The following is a 17,396-nucleotide window of genomic DNA, read 5'->3' as shown; positions in this document are numbered from 1 at the left end:
CCTTTCTGTCACAATGGCAGATTTACAAAACCAATGCACCATTATGTTTGCTAGACCCTTTTGGTTGTAGCAATATAAAGGGTTCTCCCTCCAGAAACCCGAGGTACCCAGAGTCAACAACTGAGCTGCTACATACAATAGTTTGGATTTTTCATTGTAGCCATTTAGACGAGTAGACCGATTCATATGGTGAAATATGTAAAGTAAAAAATAGGTATGACGGTAAACTATGTATTTCTGAAATGGGCACAAGATATGTGGCCTGATTCACAAAGGGCATCCACACTCATGGTGGAGGCCCTCTAATAGTGGATGGAGACACCTCACTCATGACGACCTACGTACTGCAATTACCCATTGAGGAGGTCCCACCACAAGTGAGAGCTTCCCTGCTACGAGAGCTGAGGCACTTTGTGAATCAGACCCATGGAGTTTAGAAGCAGTGGTTATTTGTACATCTTTGACTTGTGGGTACCCGTACGAGCGTATGAGCTAGAGAGTGTTTATCAAAATGTCTTTCTTCTTACACAGTCTTACATCTGGAAAGCACAAATGCAGCAAAATCCAATTCGTAATAAAAAAAAATATCCTACTATTTCAGGCTTCCACATATCATAATAAAAATGGTACCTCACTTGTGTGGGTAGGCCTATAACAGGAACTGTCCCAAAATTTAACATGGATACATCACATTTTTGCAAGCAAAACTGACCAATTTTTTGCAAAGTGGGTAGCTGTGGACTTTGGGCACCTACGGAAACCTGGCAAACCTGTACATTTTTTAAAACTAGACATGTAGGGAAATCCAGGATGGAGTGACATGCATGGCTCTCACAAGGTTGTTTTACCTAGAATATTTTGCAAACCACAAACTTTGACTAAAATAAAATAAAAAGTCCACATTTCTATGATGGAAAGTTCTGTAATTAGCGAGAAGCCACAAGCTTCTTTCCAACCAGCATTGCCTGCAGCATTTTGATAAAAATGGTACATCACTTCTGTGGGTAGGCCTAGTGCCTGCAACAGGAAACAGCCTGAAACGTAACATGGATAAATCATATTTATCCACTAAAAAATTACCTATGAATAGCTGTGGATTTGGGCCCTACCTCAGTTGGCACCTAGGGAAACCTAACAAACCTCCACATTTTTAAAAACTAGACAACTAGGGGAGTCCAGGGTGGTGTCCTTTGTGTGGAACCCATGAGGCCAGGAAATGTGTGGCTCCTCAGATTCCAGAAGTTTTCCTCACATAAATGTGAAGAAAATGTGTGTTTTTAGTCAACGCTTGAGGTTTGCAGGACATTGTGGGTAAGAAAATGGTATGGGATGCATGCGAAACACACCACTCTGGCCTCCCTGGATGTCTAGTTTTCCAAACTACCTGGGTATGGTACGTTGAATACTCGATCCACCCCACAGAAGGGAAGACAAATCTGTAGGGGATGGGGTGGAGCATGATCCCATGCCAAGAAAGCCCCCCCCCCCAAAAAAAACATTTACATTAATCTACTCCCTAGTGTCTAGTGGGCTTTCTGCCCCTGGGGCAATAGGGTCAGTCCCACCCCTATATTTCTTTTAAAATAAAATACCTGGTATCTAGTGGGCTTTCTGCCCCTCCCCCCCCCCCCCCCCCCCCCCAGTGGGACAGATCAGGGGCAAATCCCCTAGGGGCAGAAAGACTGATGTCTTATTTAATTGTAGTGGGGGCATGGCCAGGCCTATGGTCAGCTGTTCCTCCGCTAGATTTGTATAAAAAAATAAAATAAAATAAAAATGCTTTCCCAGGTGCCAAGTGGGCTGTCAGATCGGGGGTAATTATCCCCATCCGCCACCCCTGGGGGGGACCAGAAAGACTGATGCCCATTTAAATAGGGTGCGGACATGCTTATGGTGGGTAGTCCTACCTCTATATTAAAAAAAAAAAAATGTTTTCAGAAATGCCTTTCTCTGGAGTCTGGTGGGGGGCAGATTGAGGGTAGGTATCCCATCTGCTCCCTTCAGTGCAGGCAGAAAGATAGATGTCCATTTAAATGGTGAAGGGGCATGGCCATACCCATGGTGGGCAACCCCTACTGCTATATTTAAACATATAAATGCTTCCCTGGTATCTAGTACGTTTTCTGGCCCCAGGGGAAAGATCGGGGGAAAGTACCACCCATTCGCCCACTCCCCACCAGGAGGGCAGAAGAACTGATGCCCATTCAAATGGGATGGGGACATGGCCATGCCCATGGTGGCCAGCCCTCACCCTTGTATTAAAAAATATAAATGCTTGCCCGGCGTCTAGTGGGCTTTCTGTCCTGCCTGGGGGCGGGGGGTGGGAGGGGAGGGCAGAAAGACTGCTGTACCATTTAAAAGTGGTAGAGGCATGGTCATGCTATAGTAGGCAGCCCCCAAACCCTATATTCTAAAGAAAATGCCTTTTCCAGGTGTTTACTGGGGTCTCTGTGCAATCCCCCTTTTCCCCCCTGCCCGGGGCAGATTGGAGGTAAGTACCCTTATATGCGCCCCCATATGAGGAGAGAAAGGCTGTTCTATGTAAATATATTGGGGGGGGTGCACACACCCTTGCCTAAGGGGCTGCTGCCCCATCCCTTGTGCCTAGTGGGTGGATCCTTGCTTGGGAATTGCTCTCCTGTGGCAATCCCCAAGCAGGGATCCGATAGTGAAGAGGTATCATTGGAAAAAGGGAGAGTTTCCCCTTTCCAACAATACCTCATCAACACCAAGCAGTGCTCAGGGGGCTGAGATATGGTTCATCACTATTTGTAGTGTGTCCGGAGAAAACTTGCTGTACTTTTCTTCTGACCGAAGAATTCACTTTTGCACTTTCTTCTAGGTTGGCAGGGGCTCCTGTCCTTCCTATACTTTTCTTCGACTTCTGGACTTGGTCTCCTCTCTCCACAGGTAATCAGGTCCATGAATCCATTGCTTGTTGCTTGCAGTCTTGCTTGGTTCTTGCTAAATCCTTTATCACGACTTGTAGTCTGTCCTGAGGAAACTTGCTGTACTTTACTCCTGCTGTCCTTGGCTCTGGGGTGGGGTACTTTACTTACCGTTTGTGTTTTCCTACACTCCCAGTGCCCCTCTACACACTACTCTTGCCTAGGGGGGAATTCGACATTTGCATTCCACTATTTTAGTATATGGTTTGTGTTGCCCCTAAGCCCATTGCAATCTATTGTATTTTCGACTGTTTGCACTATTCTATGACTGTTTACTTACCTGATTTTGGTTACTAGTGTATATATTGTGTATAATACTTACCCAGGGGTGTCGAATTTATTAAAATATCTACTTGTCCAGGGGACAGGTTGCTTCTCAAATCTACTTGTCCTGTAAAAAGATCTACTTGTCCCTTTGGTGCCATGTAGTGTGGCGACAAATTATGGCAGCAATCTCATTATGCAAGAGCTCTGATAATAGCCTCTCTGATTATGCCAGAGCTACTACCATAGTAGGACTTGAATACTTGCAGTTTCAATCCCTACTGTAGCAATTTCCTTATTTTGCCACCTTTCTGCAGATCTGCATACTGGGGCTGTAGGACGCAGTAAGCAATAGTTCCAGGGCTGGAATGCCTTTGAGTCTGCAAACCTACTAACCTGCATGTTTTAAAGATTTTCACCAGCTTCTCTCTAATATTTTCCCATAATAAGAAAGGTTGGACATTTACTCCTGACAATGGCAGAATTAGAACTTCTTCCAGGGTTGGGAAGAAAGTGGCTGGAGGAAAAATGAACTTGCAAATGCTCAATAGATTTTCACATGAGCAAATCTACACATCGTATTTACCCATGCTAAAATACAGTTCACAAATATTTTATAGGGGTACGACATATACCATGGGTGCACTTTTGTGACTTTAAGAATTTGGGGCCACATGTAGGTAGGTTCAGATTTGCGACCCGCAAATTGCGAGTCAGAGCGGCTCGCAATTTCGCAAATCTGAATGTAGGATGGTGTCCCTGACACCATCTGTGATTCGCAAGGGCTTCGCAAATGCCCACCTCATGAATAATCATGAGGTGGGTCGCAATTTGCAACCCCCCCTTGCGAATGGCAGCCCTCACAGGGATGGTGGCCTGCTGGAGACAGCAGACCACCATGTCTGTGACTGCTTTTCAATAAAGCAGTTTTTTTTTTTTTGTAATGCAGCCCGTTTTCCTTAAAGGAAAACAAGATGCATTACAAAAACGAAAAATGAAACGTTTTAGTTTCATTTTTTCAGAGCAGGCAGTGGTCCACAGGACCACTGCCTGCTCTGAAAAAATGTTTACAGTGACATTCACAATGGGACCCCTTCCCTTTTGCGAAAGTGTTAGCACCCATTTGAAATGGGTGCAAACTGCGATTGGTTTGCGCCTGCGTTTGCAGTCACAAAACAATCCTACATTGCACTGCGAGTCGCAATTAGGAAGGGAACACCCTTTCCTAATTGCGAGTCGCAAAACTGGGTTTGCATCTCAATGTGCTTTTTGCATGTCGCAAACAGCGAAAGTCGCTGTTTGCGACATGCAAAAAGCTACCTACATGTGGGTCTTGGTCCCTAATTAGGTCTGGTGTTAACAAAGACATTTTGTTTTTATTAAACTTCTATTTCTCTCTCTTTCGGCTGGCTTTACTGTGAGTGATCGCATTCTGCTCTTCCACAAGGAGCATATTGGCACACAAAGTAGTTTTGTTCAGTGTCAGGAACTACAGTGGCAATCAGTGCCGTAACGAAACTGGAGTGTGCCTCTTTGCAAAGAACATGGAGGAGCCCCCTCTCCAGACTCACTCAGGGCAAGTGCTGTGCTGAAGGGGCCCCCTGGAGGGCGGCTGCGGGGCCTTTGTTATGCCACTGGTGGCAACGTGTGCTTTTAGAGTTAAAAAAAACTTTTTGGGCGGTTTTTGCCAGTGTTTGTTACAATGTTGAGGGCCTGGTAGCTCCCGCAACAATAAAGTGTTACAAAAGCCATGTCAAAACAAGACACACATTGATGAAACTAAAAGACTTATAAAAATAAGTCAGATCAGTTGGCTTTGTCAGTGTTTGTTTATTTTTATGCTTCCCATAATCGTGTTGAAAATGGTTACACTGATTTTCCATTCGAAATATTTTTGGGAAATACTAGCATGCATCAACACATTTTACTAAATGACACTTCATTTGCATCTAATCAGAGAGCATTCTGGGAGCATTATATTTAGCCTCATAGCCTAAACTTTTCAAATATGTGTATACACGTGTTTTTTTTTTTTTGTACTGGAACCAACGTCAGTAGTGAAGTGTGACCTTAAAACATTTATTTACAGCACTCGCCCTAATAATGAAGACTTTCAAATAATGAACCATAAATACAAGTTCGAACAGCATTATCTTTTGGAAACACATTACCTCAACTGCAGAGAGTTCCACTCTCTGTAAACAGGCAGCCAAAGGGTTTGTGCTGCAGAGGGTTAGGCCTACTTGTCCCAAGGACAAAGTAAACATAAAAACTTGTTGCCCTTGACCCCAAACAAGATGTCCCGGGCGTCGGGCGACAGGAATTCCACATCCCTGCTTACCTCCAGAAGGAGTATTGCCTCTAAGATATTTTTGACCTTGTGTCACTAAAATAAAGTACCTTTATTTTTAGTAACACTGAGCATTGTCTTTTATTGTGTATAAGTACTGTTTAACTATAGTGGTATTGCAGGAGCTTTGCATGTCTCCTAGCTCAGCAGTGGCTACTCTGCTACAGCTACCCCTAGACAGCAAAAGCTGCTAGAACACTGCCTATATTTCATTAATAAGGGATAACTGGACCTGGTATAAGTACCTTAGGTACCCACTACAAACCAGGCCAGCATCCTACATTGATGGTGCAGCAGTGGGATAAGTACTTGCAATTACTTTACCACTTTTTTACTAGTGCTTTTCACAAGAAAAGTGTACTCCAATACTTAGAGCTATATACAATTATACCTATCAGTCATTTCTTCACTTTCAAAAAGGTTATTTCAAACTTTCTAAAAGTTTTACAAAGTTCTGAAAAGTTTTCTTTTCCTCTAACAATTTAGGTGAAATAGTTTGCTAACTTCTTAATCTTCTCTTTACCTTTTTCTATCACTATGTCTTCTGTAGAGGCAACCCCCAGGGTTGTCCAGACCACTTATGAAAACCTTAATTTCAAACGTCTGAGGGGTCTCTGTTTAGAAAGAAGACTAGGGATTGGGAAGAACCCTAACAACGATTTCCTCTTGAATCTCCTCTTACATAATGACCAGAAGCATCCAGGGAGTCATGTACAACCAGAAGAGGAGGTAGAGGGGGATTCTGACCATGAAGATTCAGGAGAGGGTCCTGAAGATCCAGGGGAGGGTCCTTCCACAGATCTTTCCCTTAACAAACAACATAGTGTAGCTGGTAGTGGGAATGGGTTAAACACAAGTAGGGTACCCTTCACACCGAGAGGCCAGGTCACTAGGGTTACACCAGTTAGGGAGAGATCTGCCTGTGCTCATTCTCACATCACCTCAGTCTCTGAAGGGTCTCACTTATCCAATCCTGAGGATAACTCCCTAGATAGGGAACTCAGAAAGCGGAGACTGGAGGAGGCCAGACTGAGGCTGAAACAGCAAAAACTGGCACTAGACAGGGAAGTCTTAGCTGTAGAAAGAGAAAGGCAGGGGTTGGGGTTAGTTCCCCATGGTGGCAGCAGCATTAAATGTTTCAGGACTCATGAGGTCACAGAGGACAACATTAGCTCCAGAAACTTACACAAAATTGTTCCCCCATACAAGGTGGGGGATGATATTCAAAAGTGGTTTGCTGCACTTGAGAGGGCCTGTAAAGCAGTGGGCTGCTATACTTTGGTTGTCCTTCTCTGACAAAGGGAGGGACAGACTCCTCTCGGTCAGGGAGGAGGATGCGGACAACTACCACATTTTAAAGAATGCACTCATTGATGGTTTTGGCCTAACCACAGAGCAGTACAGAATCAAGTTTAGGGAAACCAAGAAAGAATCTTAACAAGATTGGGTTCACTTTGTGGACTGTTCTGTGAAAGCTTTAGAGGGCTGGTTAAATGACAGTAAAGTGTCCGATTACCAGGGCCTGTATAATCTACTTTTGAGAGAGCATATATTGAACAGTCGTGTGTCTGACTTGTTACACCAGTATCTTGTGAGCTCAGACCTGACCTCTCCGCAAGAATTGGAAAATAAGGCAGACAAATGGGTCAGAACAAAGTAAGCATAAAAGCTCATACGGGGGGTGACAAAGAAAAGAAGAAAGATAGAGAAAAATCTCAGGATAAGCATAGGGATAAAAGTAACCACAAAAATCCTTCTTCAGGTCCACAACACTCTTCTAGGGGTGGGGATAAATCATCTTCCTCTTCTTCTATCTCTGCCTCTGCACACATAGCACCCGGGCTTTTTATTGTGGGCAAAGGCCATAGGCCAGGGGATACGTCCTGCCCAGGTAAAGCCCCCGAGCCTACCACCACTAATACATCAACCTCTAGTGCCCTCGCAGTAGCGGTAATAGTGTTGGCACTGCTGATAATAGTCAAACAAAGGGTGTAGTTGGGTTCACTTTTGGATCCATCATAGAAACTGGGTTTGACACTCCCAAGACAGTTTCTGTCACACCTGGCGGCATTGGCCTTGCCTGCTTGTCCCGTTAACATGGACAAGTACAAGCAGTCAATTCTAATAAATGGTGTTGAGGCCCAGGTCTACAGAGACACAGGTGCCAGTATCACTTTGGTGACTGAAAACTTGGTGTCACCTGCATAACACCTCCTTGGACATAAGTACCAAGTTACTGATGTCTATAACTCCACTCAGTCTCTCAGCTTAGCTGTAATGTAACTTAGTTGGGGTGGAGTTACTGGCCCAAAGCAGGTGGTGGTATCACCTGGCTTACATGTAGACTGTCTCTTAGGTAATGACCTACAGGCCTCAGGTTGGGCTGAGGTAGAGTTTAGGACCCATGCATCCATGCTGAGTATCCCTGAGGAATTGCTTCCTCTCATTTCAAGTGAAATGAAAAACCAAAGGGAAGAACAATCTCAGGATCCCTCTCCATCAACAGATAAAAAGGGTATCAAAGTATACCTTCCCCCACCCTACCGCTACGGATACTATTCCTGTGGTGGGAGAAACCTCTCCTGTGGTGGAAACTGTACCAAAGGAGCCCACAGCTGGACTCCCAGAGGTAGAAGTACCTGTCTGTGGAACAACTAAACCAGATGTGCAAAATTGCACTTTTTTTTTTTTAGTAAATTCAGAGCAACCCACCAGCCCTCCCAGAGAAATGTTAGTGCAATAGCCCTGCACTATCTCTGACCACTTAGCACAGCAGCCTTATCCTAGTGTGGAGCTTATAGGACAGCAACCTTGTCCTGCTCCAACCTAACAGAAAGAGCAACTCTGTTCTCTCATTCAGCCATATGGACAAACCTTTTGCCCAGCTACGGCCTTACTGAGACAGCATCCCTGTCTGGCATTATCTTCCTTAGGACAGCAACCCTGTCTTGACATAGGCTCAGTGGAAAAATCTCCATGCCCAACTCTAAAACCTACAAATAGAGACTCTGCAAATATACACTTGCACTGTTGTTTAGGTAAAAATCTCCAAACAGGGTGGTTTACATACCCACAGGGAAGTAACCATACAGTGGATGATAAAAGGAGCAGATCTGCTCTCCACCTATCACCACTTACACAATAAAGTCTCAACTGGCCAAGGTTAACCTTATGGTCCTTCGTGGCGGGGGTGGGGAGTGGGGAGGGTTATGTGTGTAAGTAGCCTCTTTCTAGCATGGTTACCCCCATTTTTGTCCTGTTTGTGAGTGTTTATCAGTGTGTTTTTACTGTCTCACTGGGATCCTGCTAACCAGGATCCCAGTGCTCATAGTTTGTGGCCTATATGTGTTTTCAGTATGCTTGACTGTTTCACTGAAGGTCTGCTAACCAGAACTCCAGTGCTTATGCTCTCTCTACTTAGCAAATGTGTCACTATAGTTTAGTGACTCCAGATTCCAGTTCTGATTGGCACACTGGACCACCCCCTTATAAGTCTCCAGTATATGGTACCCAGGGCATTGGGGTTCCAGGAGATACTTATGGGCTGTAGAATTTCTTTTGCCACCCATAAGGAGCTCATACAAACCTTTCTTCAGGACTCCCACTGCAGCCTGAGTGAAATAGTGCACACACTATTTCACAGCCATTTCCACTGCACTAAGTAACTTTTAAGTTGCCTATATGTCTAACCTTCATTTACTGAAGGCTAGGTGCAAAGTTACTGTGTGTGAGGGCACCCTTGCACTAACAAAGGTGCCCCCACATTGTCCAGGGCCAATTCCCTGGACTTTGTGAGTGAGGAAACACCATCATAAGTGTGCACTACATATGTCTCAATACATATATGTAGCATCACAATGGTAACTCCGAATATGGCCATGTGAGATGTCTAAGATCATGGAACAGACCCCCCCCCCCCCAATCCAAATTGGGGGGCCAATCCCATGCACCCTGGAGGGTTCACCATGGACCCCCAATACTGCCAAACCAGCACTCTAAGGTTTCCACTGCAGCCCCAGCTGCTGCCACTTCACAGACAGGTTTCTGCCCTCCTGGGGACTGAAATGCTCAATCCCAGGAAGGCAGAACCATGCACTTCCTTTAGGAGAGGGGTGTTACACCATCTCCCATTGGAAATAGGGGTTACAGGCATGGGAGGGGTATCCTCCCAGAGCCTCCGGAAATACTTTGAAGGGCACAAACGGTGCCCTCCTTGCATAATCCAGTTACACCGGTTCAGGGACCCCCTGTCCCTGTTCTGGCGTGAAACTGGACAAAGGAAAGGGGAGTGACCACTCCCTTGTCCATCACCACCCACGGGGTAGTGCTCAGAGCTCCTCTAGAGGGTCCCTGGGTTTTGCCATCTTGGATTCAAGGTTGGCAGGGAACTCTGGAGCATCTGAGTGGCCAGTGCCAGCAGGTGATATCAGAGCCCCCACCTGAAAGGTGGTCACTCAGCTAAGTCACCAATCCCCCTCTCAGGGCTCTTTAGGGTCTCTCCTTTGGGTGGTTCTTCAAATTCGGATTGCGAGACTCCAGCAGGAATACTCTGCATCCTCCACTTTGACTTCTCATCGAAGAAACTGAATCTGGACTCTTCAGGACCCCACAAGGTGCAACAAAGAAGCAAAATGCCTTCTGCAACATTGTAACTCGGGCTCCTTCCAGCAACTGCAACATTTTCCCGGTCGTGCATCTTCAGAGGACAGCCCGTCTTCAGCCTGCATCAGACGAGTGAAGGAATCTCCCTTGGGGTGAAGGAGTCACTCCCCTGCTTCTACAGGCACCAACTGCGATGACGAATGGCTGCGTGGATCCCCTCTCCTGCTGAGCTGCGAGGATCCTGCATCACAGGTGGTGGACTGAAGTGGTCCCGATGGTCCTCTCTTCCAGCTGTCCAACTTTGGACGCTCTCAGACAACTCACCTCATTTCTACAAACAACGCAGCTCAGGTTTAACTCGAGGCTTATCAGGGCTTCATATACTTCAACCCACGCGCTCAACATCCAACTTTCCTGCCGCTGCTCGGGCAGCGTGACTACTCTTAGTTTTACTATTACAATAAGCCTTGATGAAGTCACTTGTGTGACGAAACACGTGTTGGCTGTATTTCTCTGATGACATCATGATTTCTAATTTCCACAATTGAAGACACCATCTAGCAACAAGACTCAAGATTGTCTCTTTACCTATACTTCTTCAAAATCTTCAACGTACCACCGGGGATCCCTTATCCTCACTACATGATTGGACAATATATTCTGTGTGCTGTGGCCAATTTGTTTCAACTTTGGTAGAGGTAAGACTTGCTTCCCCACGCAAGACAGTGCCCCAGTGCACTGCGTCTTTTGCAGCTGCCAAGGCTTGTTGGCTTCCTTCCACCAATATCTTTGGGCACCTTGAAGCTCCAGCCCCCAGCACTCTATCCTGCGAAGCACAGCTTCCCGAGTGGCTTTCCAGCGCCGTGGGAGCCTTTGTCGCAGTGCTGCATGGGCCTCTTCTGCAACTTACTGGTTCCCAACCTGTGGGACTCCTGTGTGCGGTGCCTGGTCTTCTGTGGGCCCTCCGAGTTGCTGAGGGCCCCCCCCTCTGACTTCCCCTCCTGTGTAGAGTCCACCTGGTCCTTCCTGGTCACCACCAGCACCATTTTCTTCTAACCACAAGCTTTGCGTGTGCAAAGGGTTGTTAGCAGACTCCGACAACGCAAACTTGACTGCAATCTTCCATCCGGCATGGGACATCACTTGCACCCTACAGAAACCAGACTTCGTCTTCTTGGGTGCAGTGCTGACTTTTCTTCTTCACCGGTGGTTCACTTCCAGCACCTTCATCCAGGATAGCAGGGCTCCTACTCTTCCTGCACTATTTTGTGCTTCTTGGAATTGGTCCCCTTCTTCCACAGGTCTTCTTGTCCAAGAATCCACTGTTGGTGACTTGCAGTCTCTTCTGGGTTTTGCATAGTTCTTCTTTTCTTCTCTGTGTGTGTTCTGGGAAACTTACTGTGATTTACTCCTGTTTTCCTGGTCACTGGGGTGGGCTGTAGTACTTACCTTTGGGTGGACTAGTACTCCCACTTCCCCTCTACAAACTACACCTGCCTAGGTGGGGGACCGACTTTCGCATTCTACTTTCTTAGTATATGGCTTGTGCTCCCCCTAGGCCCAATTCTAACTAATGTGATTTTCACTAATTGCACTGTTTTCTAACTGTTTTTAATGCCCATTTCTGCATACTAGTGTATATAATTTGTATATTACTTACCTCCTAAGGGAGTATAGCCTCTATGGTATTTTTCGTATTTGGATCACCAAAATAAAATACTCAGTTTTACAGAAATAAAGGTATTTATTTCATGTGTGTGAGTACTAAGTGGGACTAAGGTGGTATCGCATGAGCTTTTCATGTCTCCTAGATAAGCCTTGGCTGCTCATCCACAGCTACCTCTAGAGAGCCTGGCTTCTAGACACTACCTACACTACATTAATATGGGAGAACTGGACCTGGTATAAGGTGTAAGTACCATAGGCACCCACTACACAGCAGGCCAGCCAATTTTGAAGCCTGTTAGGCAGCACTGCTCTGGAATGAACTGAGCATTAGGCCTGGGGGAAACTGTAATAACACCAGCAAAAAAATCCCACAAATTCCTAAATTCCGCGTAAAGCAAAATTTATGAATTTGCTTGAAACTATGCAGTAAACCATCTTGCCTATTTTTTTTACCCAAGTATTGAAAGGTCTTGTAAAATACCAGAGTGAGACTGGTTCGAGTAGAAAGAATTAGGGAGCAAACAGACAATAGACATTGTGCACTTTAACCGTTCTGCTACCTCTTCCTGCTTTTCAGAGACCTTTAACATGAAGTACGACCATGGGTTAAAAAAATAAAACGCGAGATACTGTGAAATCACATCGCTACAAAAGAACAATTTCATTAAATTTTCATGGAATTTCATTCCATTTTTCAGAAAAAATACACAATTTCACCCAACCTTATGTAAGCATCCCCAGGAGAAAGAGCGCCTTCAAAACTGTAAATCAACGGTACACAGCACTACTGTAAGTTATGCAGAGGTAAGCACACAATCACTCAAAATCTCAGAACCATGAAACAATGCATGCTGTACGGACCCACGTGCACCTACTTATTGAGGTACATCTCAGTCCCAAAAATGCGCACCTTTTTCTCCGTGCGAGGTACTGCCTACACATGCAAGAATGCAAAGTAATGAACTAAACGACAAGACTGCACAGACACCGAGTCAAGCACTTTTTTCCGTGGATGATTACATTCAAAACTCATATTCTTAAGCTGGTCATCAACACCGAGAAGTATTCTCAGTTCCAATGAGCACTCACTCAGACTTGGGTGTGAAGAGGATACACATGTGCCCTACCTTCTCTCACTGGCCAGCTGCTTTTACTCACCAGTAGGGAGACTGCCATCGTACCTTCTGGCCACTGTAAACGCTCGCCTGCAGATTCCCAAGCCGTGGGAGACGGGGGAGCCTGACACCCCCCCCCCCCCCCCACCCCTCCCCCCCACCACCACCACACACCCACAGTTGTCTCTTGCACTGCGTCTATACTGCAAGGTTTTGGTGGCAGCCTAGCTGCCCGCTCTTCCACTTAAGAACCTATGGTAGCAACTGGAAACCTTTCCTTTTACAGCACAAACGCCTCCTGGGTGGCAGCTCTCTCTAGAGCTTCGGCTACTCTCTCGAATACGTAAACTACGACGGGGTTAACCCCACAGCTCTGAAAGGGGCAGCACCTACCCATGACCGCTGGCCTGCAGCCTTCTCTCAGCACTGCCTCCACTGCAGCTTCTCACTGCAACCCTAACATTTCTAGCCATTTCACTCCCCTGTAGTGCATCTGACCCTTCAGAGATGCCAGGTGAAAGGGAGACTGGTGGGACGCCTTTCTTCTCTATAGACAGGAATCTTTAGTTTCGGTTTTCTTCATTTCCACTTCAGGTAAACGTGTACACGGCGTCACACAAGAACCCATCAAGTCGTCCTTTGCCTTACGTATAAAGCTAACGTCCAAAGTAGCAAGCGCCACGGACACGAGCAGAGATGTCGATATGCTCGGCGCAATGGTTAGGCGACGCTCCAGAGAATGACGTCATAAACGCATGGAACACACACATCACAGACATAAAAACCTGACGTCACACTTACATCAAAGAGAAAAGAGATATCAAAGAAAAGAGTGTAGGATGTACCGTGCAGCCGAGGTTTTCATTTTTAAGACCTCTCGCAGTGCACATTCAAGATTTAACTGCGTTGAAATAATACTTAGCGAGTAAGACAAGTTTGGAGATTCGTAGCTTCAACCCTGAAAGGTCTACTCAACCCCACCTATTCAATGTCCACCAAATAATAAATCTTGTTTTTTTCCGAAACTGGCATGTTACCTCTAATACTATTTTGATCAAAGTAGGCGAGGAATGATAGGCAGGAGATGGAAGGAAAAAGTAAAATTGGTAGATTGGATTTCTTTACCTACACCTAGCGCACTGAGTGCCATGACGCATAGAATTACAGTTACAGTCCGTGCTTAATTTGAGCTGGTGGTTGCTGGCTGGGGCCACTGACACTTGGGGACAGGAACTTATTTTTCCAAATCAAGGGGAAACACATAGAGAGACGTAGGACGAGGAAGACAGCAAAACTATCACAAAAGAAGGAAGCAGGGGCCTGCAAGAGTGATATATGGGGGAAGGGAGCATCCGTTAGTGGACTTAAAAGGCATGAGGTGAATTTAAGACTACCAGCCTTGGTATTATTTGCGTGAACGTCCAACTGCACCAGCAACAGGCATATGAGCAGTGCTCCGGGAACCAGCACTCTTTCTTTTACAAACTAAGCACTGGTTACAATAGACATTGTGCTCTCAGCAAGGGGGAAAAAAACACTCAGGTCTCCTGGTCACCATAGTGCGTGCCGTAACCTGGTCTTTGCTGCCGCAGCCATTCAGGTCGCAGTGGGGTAAAGAACATACCTGAGGTGCTCCTATGTAATCAAATCAGGCACATGGAATCACTGCGGGAAGTACTCTTCCACATGCCAAGTTTGAATCAGTTCCGAAGCATCTTAAATGATAGTCTCCTAAATGGTGGGTAACTTCTTTTTCCCCAATCCAAGATGGACACATTTGCGAGTCATGTATGTATAGCTGATCCACAAACCATCTTGGCTCTAGCATTTTCTGTGCATCACTTCTCCCAAACGAATGTGCATCATTTCCTCTCTCTTCCGATATTAAATGCCTAGATCTAAAGTATCTGCATTGCATGATATCCAATTCAATTCTCCGTAGGGCTCATCAAATAAATTTCACACAATTTTTGTCCCTTAATTTATGTATACATTGACAGCACAGCTATCACCCACCCTAACAGAAGAAACAGGAAAATAGTTTTAGACACTACTGAGAGAGACGCTTAGGCTCTGCACAATCGTTGATTTCCTTGTGCACAGTTTGACAGGGAAAAATTGTGTTTCCACTGAAAAAGAGTACTTGCGTTGCAATTTTTGCTCAACACAGCTGGACTCAGTTAGTAATGGTGACAAGCCATTGATCAATACTATAGTCCTGATCGGTTGAGTATGAACATTTACAACAAAGGCGGTAAGAATGAATCATTTATAGTGAAAGAAATAGGCCTTTAAGGGAGAATTATCATTACACAGTGGTAAAGCATGCAGACCGGTATTTTCTTACAAGAATCCGACAGATTAGCATAGTAGACAAGGGTTTTGAATCAATCAATCAATCAGGATTTATAAAGCACAGCTAATCACCCAATAGGATATCCAGGCGCGTGCAGGTCCCAGAGGTGTATTCAAACAGCCAGGTCTTGAGGGCTATTCGGAATTCCAGAAGTGAGGTGACAGTCCAGAGGTGTGTGGGTGTAATGCTATCTGTATTTAACCACTGACTCCATGTTGACCACTGACTCCATCTGGTGCTTAGCTTAGCTTCAAATGCCGTCAAATTGGCGGAGAAGGTATTTTTCCACACACGTGTTTTCGTTTTTCTCTCCAAGGAAGGGAACATAACATGGGGATACAACACTGATAAGAGTGTACAAGGATGAGAAATTAGAATGTTTATGGCACAGAAGGGTACAACTTGGTCTTGGAAAGACACCTTGAGACATGGCCAATCTCTTGTGTATTTTTTGAACACTAACCAAGTATGGCCACCGCTTGAATTTTGCAACTTACTCAGCGCGGGGGGGTAGGGGGGGGAGGTTGTAGAACCTCTCTAAGTTTGTTTAAGGTACATAAAGTGGGGAAGCTTGACACTGAGGTGGAAGGAACTCATTTCTGAGGGTGGACACACTGCTCAGAATAATTCTATTGGGGAAGTTTCTCCTGTCTCAGGTGTCACAGGCTCCACAGCTTGACATTGGCAGACAAGGATGATGTTGTAATTGATCCCCATGGTGATGCATTTTTAATTCTTAATATCTAGTTTTACTGTGTGCATGCATAAATATACGTAGTCACTGCACATATATTCATTGTCGACGTATTGCATTTTCTGTGATTATTCTTATCCAATTGCTGTGATTATTCTATTATCTGCATGTGTGTTGCTGCATTCAAATTAAGTGCTCATGTCATTATTGTTGCAGATTTCTATTTGAAACCGGAGAAGTGCCTTAATAAATTCATCACTCAGACTAAGTGTGCTGCATTGTTTAGCTTCGTTCCCACTCACTCTGAAGCGAAGCAGAACAGTGGGGAGGCTGTTCCAGGTTTTCACTGTGACGTTGGAGGAGGGTCCTCCACTTCTGGTTCAGTAGATGCAGGGAATATGGGCAAGTGAAAGGGAGGGTGAGGATAGTCTTCTCAATGGAAGTTCACACAGTGATTAATGTACGCAGGTCCTTGGTTGTGTAGAGCCTTGTGTGGGTGAGTGGATCAGCAGCTTGAATTGGCATCTCTTCTGTACAGGGAGCCAGTGGAGTTGCCCGAGGTGGGGTGTGAAGTGGGTTCGTCAGGAAAAACCGAGGAGGAGTCTGGCTGCGGCGAACGGTATGGGCTGAAGTCTTTGTAGGAGGTGTGCAGCAATTCCTATGTAGAGGGCATTGCCGTAGTCCAGCCGGCTGTTGACAAGGACCTGTGTCATTGTGCGTCTCGTATGTAGAGGCAGCCACTTGAAGATCTTACATAGCATACGGAAAGTGAGGAAGCAGGCGGAGGAGATGGCATTGATCTGTGGTTTCAAGGTGAGCTTGTTGTCAATGATGATTCTGAGGTTTCTGGGATGGTTGGAGGGAGCAGGTGTGGGTCCTAGGGCTGATGGCCACCAGGAGTCATTCCACGTGTTGCTGCTGTTGCCACAGATCAGTTCTTCCTTCTTGTCTGTGTTCAGCCACAGGCAGTTGTTCTTCATCCAGTCAGCTACCCTTGTCATGCATCTGTGGGAGATGGTTCTGGTGGTGGAGGGGTTGTTGGTGAGTCAGAGGATGAGTTGGGTGTCGTCTGCATAGGAAATTATGTTATGTTGAGACCATGGGATCTGACGATGTTGGCCAGGGGGGGTCATATATGCGTTGAAGAGCATGGGGCTGAGGGATGAGCCCTGGGGGCACTGCAGGTGATCTCCCTGGGATCAGAGTTGAAAGGTGGGAAGTAGATCTTCTGGGTTCTTCTGGTGAGGAAGGAGGTGATCCATTTGAGTGCGTCCCTTTGGATACTGATGTGATGGAGTCTTTCAATCAGCATGTGGTGGGATAAGATGTCAAAGGCTGCTGAGAGTTTGAGGAGAATCAAAGCTGCTGTTTGTCCTTGGTCAAAGAGGGATCAGATGTT

The 17,396-nt window shown here is 45.7% G+C and overlaps 1 protein-coding gene across 13 annotated transcripts in view; it reads right to left on the bottom strand.

Annotated features, from left to right (window-relative positions):
* Window positions 1–17,396, bottom strand: part of LOC138261643 (uncharacterized) — a 1,036,964-nt gene that overhangs the window by 976,430 nt on the left and 43,138 nt on the right. The gene's annotated exons all lie outside the window — the stretch shown is intronic.

The sequence above is a fragment of the Pleurodeles waltl genome, chromosome 10, assembly GCF_031143425.1.
Source record: "Pleurodeles waltl isolate 20211129_DDA chromosome 10, aPleWal1.hap1.20221129, whole genome shotgun sequence".
In the NCBI taxonomy this organism is placed as follows: Eukaryota; Metazoa; Chordata; class Amphibia; order Caudata; family Salamandridae; genus Pleurodeles; species Pleurodeles waltl.
This window is presented reverse-complemented; position numbering and strand designations above follow the sequence as displayed.